Below are 6,000 nucleotides of genomic sequence, written 5' to 3'. Positions count from 1 at the left end.
CTCTCATTCATCTCGAGTTCTCTCTCTCTCTCAATAACATTGAAATTTGAAAATGTATAGATTAATATTTAAATTTATTATAAACTTTCCCAATGCCCCCCTTGCATGTAGGGTGTGTGTTGTTCTATCTCATTCCAGCCAAACTTTTTATACCCAAAAAAAAAAAGACCAAGAGTACTTTACATTAAGGTTTTACTAATCAGCAAGCACAAAATTCATTCTAAGCATTTAAACTGTAAGTGCTTTAATACTTGGTAAATGACTCTATGAACTTCTCGACGACTCCACTTTCTAGCTTGAAAGTGCTCTACTGCAAACAGGGAAAGGCACGTTTCCCCTATGGCAAATATATAATTATTGATTATTTAATTAAGCGGAGGATTGTGCCACCTCTCCGCCCATACCTTGTATATGGTCTTCTTCTTTTTGCCACACACACACGCATGCATAATTTATATAAACAAGTTTCAAAATGTAATTTTTGCACGTTTTTAGCTATGGTAAGTACATTATTTTTCTAGGTGTGGAAATTTGCAAGAATATTAAATGGTGCCCAGTGGTCGCTACATTCTTCTCATATAAGGGGCATCCACCCAAGATAATCCATGTTCACTTGTCTTGCCATGTCTTTATGTATGAGTTTTCAATCTCAAACTCTTTGTACAAAAAGCTTACCACATAGTCATTCTTCACTATCATGAGTACGTTTGAACAAAAATTTACGTAATAGAACATCAACATGAAAGTAATATAGCAACAACATGATCGTGCACTTCAGCAATCCACAACACTACTACCAAAGCACACTAGTTTAACACTATCACATTCATGATCACGAGTACTTTTGAACAAAAAATTACTTAATAAAACATCAACATGAATTTAATATAACATCAACATGATCATGCCTTTCTTCGACACTTCACCAATCCACAACACTTCTACCAAAGCACACTAGTTATGCTTCTAGATCAAATGGCTACCACAACACATGATTGTCACGTGATCCACGATTATAGGCAACATGGCCATCACATGTTGACACTTCCCACGACTATAGATATGTAATCTCCTTAAGGGTCAATCCAAGAGTCACGAACGATGCTTAGGTAGCAAATCTTATTTAAGCTTGATGATTTACATCTCCGTAGACTATTATCTATTGTTGCCATCTGAAATGGAAATGTAGTATTGTTATAAAAATACAACATAAAACATCTCTCTCTCTCTCTCTCTCTACACAATGTAGTATTGTTATAAAAATACAACATAAAACATCTCTCTCTCTCTCTCTCTCTCTCTCTCTCTCTTCTACACAATGGTGTAAGCTAATCCCACACAATGATGTAAGCTAATCTCACACAATGGCGTTTGAATTAATAGACCAACATGGGTGGAAAACATATATTCAAAACATATATGTATATACATATACATATGTATAATGTATATACATATTATACGTATGTATATACATATGTATATATACATACGTATACATATGTATATATATAATATATATACACATTATACATTATACATTATACATTATACATACATATGTATACATATGTATATATATATACATATGTATATATATATATATATATATATATATATATATATATATATGTATATATATATATATGATTTAATATTATATATATTAAATTATACATATTAATTAATATTCAAAACATATTAATTAAAACACTAACTATACATATTATATATACATATATACATGTATATATATATATATATATATATATATATATATATATATATATATATATACATATATATGTGTATATATATATTAAGTTTAAAGAACTCTTATGAGCATAAAGAAACTCTTGTGTCCACTTTTACTTCGCTTATGAGCATAAAGCAACTATTGTGTCCACTTTTATTTTGAACTATTATAATTATTTGTGGGCCTATCTTGGCATCTCCTATGTCAGTGCCAAAGATTCCTAGTTTTGAGAGTGGGTTGGTGATTGGATAGCATGAATGGATATAGAACATGGAGTGAATCAAACCCTTAGCTAGACCACTAGAAAGTGCCAAAGCCATAGAGAAATATTCACAAGTTCTATCCATATTTGGCAACCATGCCCTAAGTCTTGATTTAAATCAGATAAGAGAGATCCCGAGGAATCATAAGAACAAAGCTTTTAGAAAAAACAATGAAGTGTTTCCAATAGATTAGAAATCACAAAAGACTATGATAGTAGCAAGATGTTAAAGAAGAAACCTTGTCATTTCTAGTGACCTTATCTTTTATCATCTCAAGATTCTATAAGTGAAAGGACCAAGATAAGTTCTATGAGATCTTCTCAACCCTTATGTGATCTTATATGTGCTCTTATGGGTCTTAGGATCTCATTCAATCTCTAACAAGATTTTAAGAAATTATATTAGCTCTTACATGAATTATATGAGCTCTTACATAAATTATGAGATCTTACATTAATTATGAGATCTTAAGAAAGATTGTGAGCTCATGTATGGTCTTATGAGATCTTGAGAGCTTCTACCATACACTATGTGGTCATAAAAGCTAATCTTAGACATTAAAGGGTGATCGTGGAAATTTCATGACCTCATATATGGTCTTATGAGATCTTAAGAGCTTCTACCATACACTATGTGGTCATAAAATCTGAGCTTAGACATTATAAGGTGATCACATTAATCTAAATTGTATACATGCAAGCAAAATCATGTTAAAGATTACCACCTCAATATGGAAAGGAAGAAGCATAGTGGCAAATGTATATTAAGTTTAAAGAACTCTTATGAGCATAAAGCAACTCTTGTGTTCACTTTTACTTCTCAAACGAATCCTAGTCATGCAAGAAAGGAAGAAGCATAGTGGTAAATGTATATTAAGTTTAAAGAACTCTTATGAGCATAAAGCAACTCTTGTGTTCACTTTTACTTCTCAAACGATTCCTAGTCATGCAAGAAAAATCATGTTTATGACTACCGCCTTAATATGGAAAGGAAGAAGCACAATGGCAAATGTATATTAAGTTTAAAGAACTCTTATGAGCATAAAGAAACTCTTGTGTCCACTTTTACTTCTCTTATGATGAGCATAAAGAAACTATTGTGTCCACTTTTATTTTGAACTATTTTAATTATTTTTGGGCCAAGCACTCATGGCGCATGATATCTTTACTTTAAGACTCAAGTCTTTAGATAAATGTGAATGAATGGATGGATAGATGTGATGTGAATCAGATAAATGTGAAAGAATGGATGGATAGATGTGATGACAATCAGATAAATGTGAATGAATGCATGGAATGTGATAAGTATGGATGTGGATGTATGTGGGTGGAAGAATATATGTGGATGTGAATGTGATGGATATGAATGAGAATTGAGGCGATGAGATATGATGTAAATTGGATAGATATGAATGATAAGGGATGTGAATGAATGATATGGGATGTGAATGAATGTGATAGCATGTGAATCAGGATGAGAATGAATGATATGGGATGTGAATGAATGTGATAGCATGTGAATCAAGATGTGAATGAATGATAAGGGATGTGAATGAATGTGATAGCCTGTGAACTGTTTCCTAGCAAGTGCCTTGCTTCTCTAGCTTGTCACTTGCATATGTGTTTTTGTAAGGTTTGACTTGGGTAGCATAATAACGTTTTTTTAATACTAAAAACTTATTCTCATCTAAGTGACATGGAGTCATTGACAATTGGGGGCAAAAAATATCACTATTAGAGTTATAACTACATTAGTTTTGGCAAATTAATTTATCATGGCTATAGTTACGCTAGTGTAACGGTAGTGCCTATCTCTTGCTCTCCTATGTTAGTGCTGCCAAAGATTCCTAGTTTTGAGAGTGAGTTGGTTATTGGTTTAGATGACACAAGAAACATTGTATCTCCACAAAGTAGCAATCTATTAATGAGTGGGACACTAGGATCAGTCTCTCAATGTTGCTCTCATAGCTAGTATACCTAAGACTAGGAGACAATCTGTTGTCTGGGTACATTCCTAGGGAACTTAGCTTTGATCATCTTAAAATTTTATAAGCACTAGGACCAGGCTAAGTTCGATGAGCCTTTCTCAACTATGGGCTTATAGAGGAAGTCTTAGGGATCTTATGATCTCATTAGATCTCTAACAAGATTTTATGAAATTATATGAGATCTTATATAAATTATGAGATCTTAAGAAAGATTATGAGCTCATGGATATGGTATTAAGAGATCTTAAGAGGTTCTACAGCTACCCTTTGAAAGCTATGTACGTAGCTTCTATCAAAACACTCACTCTTTCTCACCATTCCCATGCAAAATGTTCTTTCCCATTGTTTCGCAACATCAACACAAATCTTTTGTCCTATTTGTATATATTTTAACTTAGTGCAAGCTTAATATGGTTTCCTAATTTTTTTTCAATTAATCAATTTAAAGTGGTGAGAGGTAACCTTAGAGCTCCATAGAGATGAAATCTTGACATGTGGATGACTGGAGGTTCGAAGCTCTAGAGGTTTTCGTATTCTAGAGGGTTCAGAGGGAGGCTTTAAAGTGTGTAGTATTTTCTTGTTGGGCAATGACCTAGTGAAAGAGAGATAAAGGCTATTGTATACGTTGTTTTTTTTTAATATACATTCTAAGAGACGTTTGACACAAAGTGAGAAAAAGAGATGGACATAAACACACTAAGAGGGGGAGACGTTTTCACTAAGGTGTAAAACCTTACTATAATCATTAATTACTGTTGTGACACATTAGAGAGAGATAATGATCTAAGGTTTTGGATTACGTTACACGTATGAGAGGGAGAGAGAGAGAATATCTATTTGTTTGATGAGGAGAGAGAAAACCTTAGTTTCTAAGGTAGGTGGCTGTTTAGCTTGAATATGGGCATGCTAGTATTGGTAAAATAATTCTCTTACTTTTTGATATAAGATGAGAGGACATACCTACATTTTAACATATGTTACATTGAGTTTTTTTTTTAGTGTGTGTGTGTGTGTGTGTGTGTGAGAGAGAGAGAGAGAGAGAGAGAGAGAAGAATTTAAGTATTTCAATTTGTAATAATATTGATGATTGAATAATTAAGTATAAAAGTTCTAAAGTAACCAATTTTTTAAAAATAAGTAATTTTTTTAAATAACCATTTACTCATTTGTGGTTCAATTCTCCACATATGCAATCCATTCTCTATATAGAAAATTGTATTATCTAGATAATAGCCTATATTTCTTATTCATTCTCTATATAGGAAATTGAATTACCTAGATATTGGCCCATATTGTGTATATAGTAAATTGAATTCTCTAGATATTGGCTCATACTCTCTATATAGGAAATTTAATTATCTAGATACTGGCCCATATTTCCTATATATAAAATTGAATTACCTAGATATAAGCCCATATTTCCTACATATAGAGGATCGAGTAAATGGGAAATAGGATTGTCTAGATATATATAGGAAATTTCCATCAACATAACTAGGAAATCTCTCAAAATTTCCTATATATGGTAAAGTTCACTATATAGGGAACCACCAAAAGTTCCTTGTGTAGGAAAGACCCCCACTTGACTGGCTTACATTCCACTACCCGATCGAGAATGTTTGTGCTGCAGGTGTTGAAGCGATCGGGGTAGTGGAGATGTGTCAGCATGGTTAGCACTTGGGCTAGCAGCACCAACTCAGGCTTGGTGGTGATGTCCTCCCACTGGACAAAAGCTCCTTTAATCTTCCCCGCAGTCACAACATTTCTGATGATTGGGAGGATTGCCTTGTACTGCCTGTATTTCTCATGTATAATGGGGAGATGGAGAGCTTGGCATAAATTTTTGAGGGTAAGCTGCACCTGTACCTGTTCATCTCCTTCTCCTCTCACCTTGCCACTGTTTGTCTTGGGGTTATATGTTGTGAGGAATTGTAGGCATCGGGGTAGATCCAGCCCCCATGGAGGAATCTGGGCCAAGTCTCCTAGACCCATGC

Source organism: Cibotium barometz, chromosome 4 (assembly GCF_041138505.1).
Source record: "Cibotium barometz isolate CiBa-2024 chromosome 4, ASM4113850v1, whole genome shotgun sequence".
NCBI lineage: Eukaryota > Viridiplantae > Streptophyta > Polypodiopsida > Cyatheales > Cibotiaceae > Cibotium > Cibotium barometz.
Note: the sequence above shows the minus strand (reverse complement) of the source record.